The 11,785-nt window shown below is 37.6% G+C and overlaps 1 non-coding gene across 1 annotated transcript; it reads right to left on the bottom strand.

Moving 5' to 3' along the window:
* Positions 1-4,861: 4,861 nt before the first annotated feature.
* Positions 4,862-4,967, bottom strand: LOC140859593 (small nucleolar RNA R71). The gene has a single exon (XR_012143131.1). It is a non-coding gene; the product is annotated as a small nucleolar RNA R71 (small nucleolar RNA).
* Positions 4,968-11,785: the final 6,818 nt, after the last annotated feature.

The following is an 11,785-nucleotide window of genomic DNA, read 5'->3' as shown; positions in this document are numbered from 1 at the left end:
CAACCAACCTTTGGTTGTTGGTAAGAAAGAAGAGATATCATCTAACTTGCCTCACACCCATGACCTTCATCCCATGCCTTTCTCCCTTCGATTTTTCTACACATGTCTCCCCTTTCTTTTGGCATCAAACCTGATCACATCTGGTTGGTTACATGCCCCATAGGATGCTTCATTTAAATAGGAAGTAGAGATAAAGAGATAAGAGTCCAATGATACTAGGACTCTTGCATATGATGCCGCCCACATCCAGTTCTTTTGCACCAAAATATCTTAAGGGAGAAAAGAGTTTTAAGTGATTTCTTACATGCACAAGAGGAGAAGAGGGTGTGGAATATATGGCATCCAAAATCTGGTTGGGCATGGGGCTGGTTTATGCACATGGAAAGGGAAAGTTTTAACTTCATGGGACTCCTCTTTAGGTGGCTAATTTAAACCAATTTAAACTCTAACCAATTCTAATCATATTAAGAATTGATTAAACCTAAATAGATTGAAATCTAAATCTGATTAGAAGCTCAACTATTTAGATTAGATGTCACCAAATTAGAAGAGTAGTCCTAGTCTTTTTAGACTCTCTCTTGGTACTTGAGTCAAACTCAATTTAATTTTAATCTAATTAGGATTTGATGCACCCATAAAGAAAAAATTTTTTAGTTCAAATAGGAACTCAAACACTCTTAGTTAGATCCTAATCTAATTAAGAATTAGATCAAACCTAAATTCTAATCAAACAAAAAATTATTCTCCCATACAATTAGGTTATCTCATAACCTAATTAGGCTTGATCAAATCAAATCCATATAAAGTCATATTGAATCTAATTCAATTAGACTTGATGCAAGTCCCATTGCTTAATCAAATTCAGTCAATTAGTAATCCAATTGCTAATTAATCTTCTTATAACTCACTAACTCTTTAGTGAGTTACTTAATTGTAACTTTTGCATAGGATTAATTATCAATCAAATTGATAATCAAATCCTATCATGATTTATAATCATAATTCAACCATCTGACCAGTCAAAAATCTCTTTGTGTATGATCCCATAGATATTATTCTGTCTGATAGTGAGATATATTGTGATCTCTATCATAATATCATCAAAACTCTTTTTAATAGGTTGGAACTATTCCAACTTTGCCCATCAAGGATCATTGATCATCAAGATGATGCTCGTGGGTCTCACAATCTACTAGTGACACCTAGCAGTATATAGTGGCAATCCAGCAAAATAAAAAGTGATGAATCTCTAGATGCAGTTAACATATGATATAGTCATTCTATCATGAGTCCCAATCAAATGGTAGGTCATGGATGAATCATCAAACTCATCATCGATCATATGATAGATTCAATTAGCTCGAGTCCATGTATGATTCTCATGAAATTTTTTTTTTATTAATTATACTATAATGGTCATAGATTTAAAGACTCAGCATCTTAAATCCTATAGGACTACTTCCTTCTGTTAGAATCGATAGATTCCATCTAGGTGCTCATTCTACTTCTACAGTGGACCAACTGTTACCAACATCCACTACAAGGACTCATTGAGTCAATATTTATGTGTAGTCAAACTCCAGCAGCCTTACTGTGAGCAATTGTAGCACCGCAGGTCAAAAGATCAGTCATACTATGCAGCATCAATAAAGTCACCAGCGAGTGAGCAGACATTCATGTGACTTCTTGTGTTGGTCACGCTCAGTGCTAGTTATTCTCTAAAACTACTTACACTCTCGTTCTAGTGTCATTACGCTACAGACTCGAGACTCATCTATCTGAATAAAGCGATCCGTGCACTGATCTATCTGGATCAATTACCATCCTCATGATGATCCTATGATCAGGAGTAATTTAGAAATTAACCATCAACGATATATATCTCAAATTCTCAACTCTTTGAGAATATGTGTCATCATCTTGTTAATCTCTTGGATGATTCATGGACACATAAAATATGAATGATAATATAAATACCCAATAAGTACAAAAATTGTAAGGTTTCAGAGTGGGCATCTGATAAACACTTAATTTAAGTATTTTAAATTAAGAAATTATATTTAATTTATCTTATTTATTAAGAATTTGATGTTTCTTTCGATGTTTTACAGGAAAGGTGATCGCTGATATAAAGAGTCCGATTCATAGATCAAAAAGATTCAAGTTTGAAGAAAATTGGACTTAAAATAAAATTAAAATAAAAGAAAGACACATCTGGTATTATAGAAAATGAAGATACTATGCAAGGAATCTAAAAAGGATATAGAAGTCATTATTAATGAACTTTTGTATCCTTTTGGAATATACAAATAAAGGTTCACGTGAATAAATGCTGGGCGCATGAAGGTGGCGCGCGTGATATGAATTCAAAAGAAAAAAGATGGCGCGCGTGAATTCAAAAGAAGAACCAGGCGCGCGTGAACGCGCTTGAACACGCGGGAAGCTGGCGCACGGACGCGGGACGCGGTTTGGACACGCGGCACGGACGCGGGCAGGACGCGGGCAGGCGCGCACCGCAGACACAGTGGCGAGCAAATTAAAGAAAAAATTTTTATTTGGAAATATTTCAAGTGGAAAGATTTGTATTTTTTTTAGTCCCACATCGGAAAACCATGTAAAACTCCTCCCCCCTAATATCTATAAAAAGGCTTTTGTACTTCCATTAGAGGGAGGAGCCCAGAAATTCTTCTAGAGCCTTGCATAGAGGAATAGAAAGGGACTACTTCATGAGCAGCTAGGCTAGCAGTCTCGGGAGTGGAGAAGAAATTTTGTAACGACACAGAGATGGTTTATTGTTCTAAACTTTTCTGTATTTCTTTATATGCAATAAAGATTATGCTTTTTATTTAAATTGTCATGAGTTCTTTATTTGCTCCCTATCATATGCTTTTATTTATGCTTTCTTGTTAGATTAATATTAGGAACAACTTTTACTTTCTGGAGACGCGTCGTGATCTACGGATACGGGGCGTGCCGAGGAAAGAAGAGTTGTGTACCTAGTCTTTCCGAGATGCGCCGTGATCTATGGGTACGGAGCGTACCGAGGAAAGACAGGTATTTTTCCTAGGATTAATCACATCTATTTAGTTAAAAAAGAAATACAACTCTGCTAGTGCAAATTAATTCAAAACTCCCGAGCTCTTTATTTTTTAATTACCTCAATTTTACGATAATTTATTTTCTAAATCAAAAACAACGCTTCTTTCTTTTACCTTGCAATTTCAACTTAGCCCAAGGTCCCTGAGGATACGATCTCGACTCATCCTACCTACGTAGTGAGTAGAGTTATTTTTGGTGCTATCAACGACTACGCATCAAATTTTGGCGCCATTGCCGGGGATCTTGGCACGGTTGAATTAAAAAAAAAAAAAAATTACTTTTTTTAAAAAAATTTTTAAAAAAAATAAATGCTTTTCAGTTTCTATTTCTCGCTCTAATTTTTTTCAGTGCTTTCTAACTAGATAATCTTATTTGCATAATTACATAATTATCTTGCATAAATATTTTACTACTTTTTAATCTTAGAAATTTTTCTGCTTAGAATAATTTGCTACTTTTCATAGCCCAGTAATTTATTGCTTTTTAGACTTAATCACTTAAATTTATTTTCTTGCAAAACTAAAAAAAAAATTAAAAAAAAATACAACAAGATAAAATTATATAAAAAAAAAAAAAAACCACTGACATTTCATAACACTTAACTAAAATAGCGTAACCTCAAATATAAAAATTTCTAACCTGATTGGACACCTTGTTTCTTTGCATTGCATCTCCATAATTGATCTTAAGGGCAATAACCCATTAACCAGATAAGGTGGGGATTTGATCACCCTTCCTTGGCCCACAAATCACTCCCTTGCATTTGCATAACCTAGACCTTAATTTAAAATCAACTAGACGTCAACTCTAGGAATTTCGAGCTCAATAGGATAAGAAAGCTCTAGAGTTGAACCGAGTGCGGATTGGTTAATTGCTCGGTGTCTAAGGCAAGTGGTTAAAGAAAGTGGTTTTCAATTGGTTCCGTTGACTGACCTGGCCAACTTAGTTGGTGTCTAAGGAAAGCAACGAGCAGGGAACCTCCCACATCTTACGCTTACCTGGCCGAGTCAGTTAGTCAGTCTTGAGCTTGGAGTGCTCAAAAGCAATCTTGAAAGTTAGGAGCTGTCTAGATCTAAGTTAACCTTAGGATAGAGAGTCTATGATTGTTTAAGTTGATTGCAATTAACATCTAAACATTAATTAATTTCTCCCTTTTCATAGATTTAAGATTCTTAGGTTCTTCTCTTTAGATTTTCTTCATTCTTTTCTCACTTTATTATAAAAATATATATTATAAAAAAAAAAAAATATATTTCTGTGTGTGCTCTACAGTATAATTGTAAGGTGTATGCTTGGCCGTAGATCGTTACGACCAGAAATCCAACCTTTTGATCCAGAAATAGAAAGAACCTTTCGAGCCAACAGACATAAAAAGATGGACCGAAATCAGGAGAATGATCCACCCAAGCAATTGAAGGAGTACTTTACTCCTTCCACATATACCTACTCTCCTTGTATTCAAGTACCCCCTGTGGAGGCCACTCAATATGAAATTAAGTCCAGTATAATCCAAATGTTACCTTCATTTTATGGACTTAGTAATGAAGACCCTTATAAACATCTTGAAGAATTTCTTGAGATATGCTCAACTGTCAAAATTCACAACTTCTCCGATGATGCTCTTAGGTTGAAATTATTCCCTTTTTCACTTAAGGACAAAGCCAAATACTGGCTACATACTTTGGATTCCATGACTATATCAACCTGGGACCAGCTGCAAGGAGAGTTTCTCAAGAAATATTTTCCCATAGGAAAAACTAATCAAATAAGGAAAGCCATAACTAGTTTTTCCCAATTAGATGGAGAAATGTTTCATGAAACATGGGAGAGATTAAAAGACCTTATTAGAAAATGTCCCCACCATGCTGTACCCAAGTGGCAGTTAATCCAATATTTTTATGATGGGCTCTCTGAAAGACATCGACAAATGGTCGATGCATCATGCGGTGGGACATTTATGCTGAAAAGTGAGGATGAGGCATGGCAACTGTTTGAAATTTTAAGTGAAAATTCATTACATCATATGTCTGCCTCTATTAGAGATAAACCCATGTTAAACTCAAAAAGAGGTGGAATATATGAAGTAGGAAATGCCATAGATATCCATCAAAAGGTAGATGAACTGTCCCAAAAATTAGATCGTCTTCTAAACACTGGACAATCTCCGATTCCACCTAATCCAATCCAAGAAGTTTGTGCATTGTGTGCAAGTCCAAACCATTTTGTTAGTGAATGCCCAGCCGCACCCCAATTTCCTGAGTTTGTGCACGAGCAGGTTCAGCAAGTCCAACAAGCTCGCAGACCAGGAAACGATCCATATTCGAACACTTATAACCCCGGCTGGAGAAATCATCCAAATTTTTCCTGGAGACCACAACCAGTGGTTGGTCCTGCCACATCTCGACCTCAATATCAGGATCCAACATATAGGTATGGACCATACCAGCAATTTCAAAATGTTCCTCAACCGTCTACTACTGGTCACAGTTCAGCTTTTGAGGAAAAAGTCCTGAAAGCACTAGAAAGATTAGAAGTCAACACTCAGACCCTTAACTCCCACACACAATCCATTGCTAAGCTAGAGACCCAAATAGGTCAACTAGCAACTGCATTCAGTAGGAGGGAAGGAGGAAAATTACCTAGCCAACCAGAGAGCAACCCAAGAGGGCAATTTGTGATTGAGAGTTCTAATACCCCAGAAGCTTTTTCTGAACATGCCAAATCAATCATGACTCTGAGAAGTGGGAAGGTCATTGAACACACTAGCAAAACCAAAGAGACTGACCCTAAATCTCTAACCGAATCCAAATCACCCAAGAACAAGGAGGACCTGAAAATAGAGAAGGAACCAACTGCACCGGAATCATCTTACTTGCCTAAAGCCCCATTTCCGGATGCCCTGAAAGCCCCTATTCCTGCAGATAAGAAAGGAGGAAAACTCGATGAGATGTTGGAATTGTTTAAGCAAGTCCAAATTAATCTTCCCCTTCTAGATGCAATCAAACAGGTCCCTGCTTATGCCAAATTTTTGAAGGATTTGTGTACCCAAAAACATAAATCTAGATCACAAATCCCAAAGAAAGTACGTCTCACTGAACAGGCTAGTTCTGTCTTTCAGCATGCCACTCCTCCAAAGCTTAAGGACCCAGGAGCCCCCATCATTTCCTGTGTTATAGGAGATTATCACATTGAAAAAGCTCTTCTGGATTTAGGGGCAAGTGTGAATCTTTTACCTAGTTCGGTGTATGAACTTTTTGGATTTGGAGAACTGAAACCCACATCAGTCACACTGCAGTTAGCCGACAGATCAATTAAGGAACCACGAGGAATGCTTGAGGATGTCTTGGTCAAGGTAGATGAGTTTTACTTTCCAGTTGATTTTCTGGTTCTCGATATGGAATTAAGTGGCAACCCCAGACAAATTCCCATTATCTTAGGACGACCCTTCCTAGCTACGGCAAATGCATGCATTAATTGTAGGACAGGAGTCATGGACGTATCGTTTGGGAATAAGAAACTAAGACTGAATGTGTTTGGTGCTTCCCAAGGACCATCAATGGATAGTTGCTTCGAAGTAGATACACTAGAAGATATTATAGAAGATGCAACACCCATAATTCTAGCACCAGACCCCTCAGATACTTGCTTGGCTCACTCTGGAGTGTGTGACTTTGAGGAATATAGGAAAGAAGTTAACATCTTGTTAGATACACCACATGATAAAACCACTCCTCCATGGACAATCAAGTATGAGCCATTGCCCACATTAGCCAGTACACCAATAGTCCCATCTTTAGAATCACCACCTACGTTAGAATTGAAACCTCTTCCTGCCACGCTTAAGTATGTATTTCTAGGACTCAATGACACCCTCCCGGCAATCATTGCATCAGACTTGACCCCTAATCAGGAAGCACAATTGGTTGGTATTCTGAAGGAACATAAAGAAGCTATCGGTTGGTCCATTGTCGATTTAAAAGGAATTGACCCCTCCATTTGCATGCATCATATTCATTTTGAGGAAAATGCCAAACCCCATCGAGATATGCAGAGGAGATTGAACCCAAACATGCGTGAAGTAGTAAAGAAAGAGGTGGTAAAGTGGTTAGATGCTGGAATCATCTACCCCATATCCGATAGTAAATGGGTCAGTCCCACTCAAGTAGTACCTAAGAAATCTGGTATTACTGTGGTGGAGAACGAAGAAGGTGAACTACTTCCAACTCGCATATCATCTGGATGGCGAGTATGCATAGATTATAGAAAACTGAATGCCGTTACTAGGAAGGATCATTTTCCATTGCCCTTCATCGATCAAATCCTAGAACGGTTAGCAGGACAAAGTTTCTACTGTTTTCTTGATGGTTATTCAGGGTACAATCAAGTACCTGTATTTCCGGATGATCAAGAAAAGACGACCTTCACTTGCCCCTATGGCACCTTCGCTTTTCGGCGTATGTCATTTGGGCTTTGCAATGCACCTGCTACATTTCAACGGTGCATACTGGCCATTTTTTCGGATATGGTGGACAAATGTCTTGAAGTTTTTATAGATGATTTTTCTGTGTTTGGAACCACCTTTAAGGATTGTCTCCATAATCTTTCAAAAGTTCTTAAACGGTGTATGGAGATAAATCTTGTCCTAAGTTGGGAAAAGAGCCATTTCATGGTGCGGAAAGGAATTGTATTAGGACATATTATTTCTGAAAAAGGGATCGAGGTAGATAAAGCCAAAGTTGAGGTCATTTCAAAACTACCACCCCCTACTTCGGTCCGACAAATACGATCTTCTTAGGTCATGCCGGATTTTATAGACGCTTCATCAAAGACTTTAGTAAGATTTCAAGACCTTTGTGCAATCTGTTGGCCAAGGATACACCATTTGTCTTTGATGAAGACTGTTTGAAAGCGTTCAACATATTACGAACAGCCCTGACAACAGCACCCATAATAAAACCCCCTGACTGGTCCATTCCATTTGAGATTATGTGTGATGCCTCTGACTTTGCAATAGGTGCCGTCTTAGGCCAAAAAATCAATAAGGAGCCACATGTGATCTATTATGCTAGCAAGACTCTTTCCGATGCCCAATTAAACTACACCACAACAGAAAAAGAGCTACTAGCAGTAGTGTTTGCCCTTGAAAAATTTCGTTCATATCTGTTAGGGTCTAAGGTTCTAGTTTACTCTGATCATGCGGCTCTGAAACATCTCCTCTCAAAGAAAGATACTAAACCGCGTTTAATCAGATGGATCCTTCTTTTACAAGAATTTGATCTGGAAATTCGAGATAAGAAGGGTTCTGAGAATGTGGTAGCTGATCACATCTCCAAGATCTTAGTTGAACACACGATAGGCATAGATGAGGTTAAAGAAAAATTTCCTGACGAACAACTTTTCGCAATCTCTTCTAGCCGTCCTCCATGGTTTGCCCATATTGTCAATTACTTATCAACAGGACAAGTACCTTCTCACTGGACAAAACAAGAAAAGGATCGATTTTTCTCGCAAATTAAACATTATTTCTGGGAAGACCCTGAACTATTCAAATACTGTCCTGACCAAGTTATTCGCCGTTGTGTCCCCGAGAGTGAATTCCAAAGCATTCTCACTTTTTGCCATTCTTCGGCATGTGGGGGACATTTTAGTGGAAGAAAAACTACAGCAAAAGTACTGCAGAGTGGGTTTTATTGGCCAACGCTTTTCAAGGATGCACATGAATTTGGCCGAAGTTGTCTGCGATGTCAGCAAACAGGAAATTTATCCAAGAAGGATATGATGCCGCTGACCCCCATTTTAGTAGTAGAAATCTTCGATGTTTGGGGGATTGATTTCATGGGACCTTTTCCAGCCTCATTTGGATTTGAATATATTCTAGTGGCAGTGGATTACGTATCAAAATGGGTGGAGGCAATAGCTACACGGACTAATGATAATAAAATTGTAATTAATTTTATCCAACGAAACATCATTAGTCGATTTGGCTTCCCAAGGGTGATCATTAGTGATGGGGGGACTCATTTTACGAATAAATATTTTGAAGCACTTATGAAAAAATATAATATTTCACACAAAGTGGCCACACCATATCACCCTCAAACTAATGGTCAGGTAGAGGTGTCAAATAGGGAGATTAAACATATCCTAGAAAAGACGGTTAGGCCCGATAGAAAGGATTGGTCTCTTCGCTTAGACGATGCATTATGGGCTTACCGTACTGCTTTTAAAACACCCATAGGAATGTCTCCCTATCGACTTGTATTCGGAAAAGCTTGTCATTTGCCGGTGGAATTGGAACATCGTGCATTTTGGGCCATACGGTAATTTAACTTTGATATGAAAAATGCAGGTTCCAATAGGAGACTCCAATTAAATGAACTTGAAGAGCTACGCAATGAAGCATATGAGAGTGTCAAAATTTATAAGGCTCGAACTAAAGCATATCATGATAAATTTATTGCACGAAAAATGTTCGAGCCTAATCAAAAAGTTTGGCTCTTCAATTCTAGGTTGCGTCTGTTTCCTGGAAAACTTCGCTCACGTTGGGACGGACCTTTCATTGTAACTCAGGTATTTCCTCATGGAGCTATAGAACTCAAAAATCCTAAACAGGGGAACACTTTTAAAGTGAACGGTCAACGATTGAAACCTTACATAGATGGAATTAATGATGGAGAATTAATTGAATCTGTTGAATTAGTAGATCCAAAACTGCCATAATACTCAATTCAGTCTGGCTGAAGACGTAAAACTTAGCGCTTGTTGGGAGGCAACCCAACGATTTCATAAGTTTTTTTACCGCAGCTGCAGGAATTTAGAACAAGAGCCTATTAATCAATGAAGCTATCTTCAACTGCCAAAGTAAAATTATCCCAGGTGCACTCTCTCCTTTTATTTTCTTTGCTTTCTTACTCCATTGAGGACAATGTAGATTAAGTTGGGGGGGGATTAATCAAATCCTCGAGTATGGTCAGAAATAATTAGTTTTGTGTATTCAAATTTTATTTTGATTAAGAGTCAATTAGGCATCCTAATAAATGAATGATTAACGGTCAAGATAATTTTAGAGATACTGAGGAATAAATTATTAAGAAAACCCAATGAATGGTAGGGTTTGAACTAGACCAAATTTTAGGAGTGATTCTACAACCCTCTTCTTACTGATCTCAATAAAGAATCTGCTTCATGAAAAATTGGGTGGAAAGATCGAGGTATGCAAAACTTCTCCTTAAAAAAAAAAAAAAAAAAAAAAAAAAAAAAGAGAAAAACAACATTGGTCTCCTACTGAGTAACCGGGCCCTTTCGCCTAAGTAAGCGTTGTGGTTCGCGTAAAAAGGTAGGCAATGTTATATATATATATATATATATATATATAAAAAAAAGAGGGGGGGACTAAATTGCAAGAAGATAATAAACCTCTTTTCCATTAAGTTAGAGGATTTAAAGAGTAAAGTGGGAGTTGGTGAAAGAAAAGCTCTGAAATTTTTTTTAGTTAAAACTCAGCCACTAATTGGGTCAAATTGATAATCCAATGAAATATCTCTTTAATGGTCTGACCAAGTAACATCTACCTTTTGGGATGCCTAATCTACTTTTTATTCAAAATCAAATCGGTATACAATGTTGATATATATATTTTACTCGAGGACGAGCAAAATTCAAGTTGGGAGGTGTGATAAACACTTAATTTAAGTATTTTAAATTAAGAAATTATATTTAATTTATCTTATTTATTAAGAATTTGATGTTTCTTTCGATGTTTTACAGGAAAGGTGATCGCTGATATAAAGAGTCCGATTCATAGATCAAAAAGATTCAAGTTTGAAGAAAATTGGACTTAAAATAAAATTAAAATAAAAGAAAGACACATCTGGTATTATAGAAAATGAAGATACTATGCAAGGAATCTAAAAAGGATATAGAAGTCATTATTAATGAACTTTTGTATCCTTTTGGAATATACAAATAAAGGTTCACGTGAATAAATGCTGGGCGCATGAAGGTGGCGCGCGTGATATGAATTCAAAAGAAAAAAGATGGCGCGCGTGAATTCAAAAGAAGAACCAGGCGCGCGTGAACGCGCGTGAACACGCGGGAAGCTGGCGCACGGACGCGGGACGCGGTTTGGACACGCGGCACGGACGCGGGCAGGACGCGGGCAGGCGCGCACCGCAGACACAGTGGCGAGCAAATTAAAGAAAAAATTTTTATTTGGAAATATTTCAAGTGGAAAGATTTGTATTTTTTTTAGTCCCACATCGGAAAACCATGTAAAACTCCTCCCCCCTAATATCTATAAAAAGGCTTTTGTACTCCCATTAGAGGGAGGAGCCCAGAAATTCTTCTAGAGCCTTGCATAGAGGAATAGAAAGGGACTACTTCATGAGCAGCTAGGCTAGCAGTCTCGGGAGTGGAGAAGAAATTTTGTAACGACACAGAGATGGTTTATTGTTCTAAACTTTTCTGTATTTCTTTATATGCAATAAAGATTATGCTTTTTATTTAAATTGTCATGAGTTCTTTATTTGCTCCCTATCATATGCTTTTATTTATGCTTTCTTGTTAGATTAATATTAGGAACAACTTTTACTTTTCGGAGATGCGTCGTGATCTACGGATACGGGGCGTGCCGAGGAAAGAAGAGTTGTGTACCTAGTCTTTCCGGAGACGTGCCGTGATCTACGGG

Source organism: Elaeis guineensis, chromosome 7 (genome assembly GCF_000442705.2).
Source record: "Elaeis guineensis isolate ETL-2024a chromosome 7, EG11, whole genome shotgun sequence".
Lineage (NCBI taxonomy): Eukaryota > Viridiplantae > Streptophyta > Magnoliopsida > Arecales > Arecaceae > Elaeis > Elaeis guineensis.
This window is presented reverse-complemented; position numbering and strand designations above follow the sequence as displayed.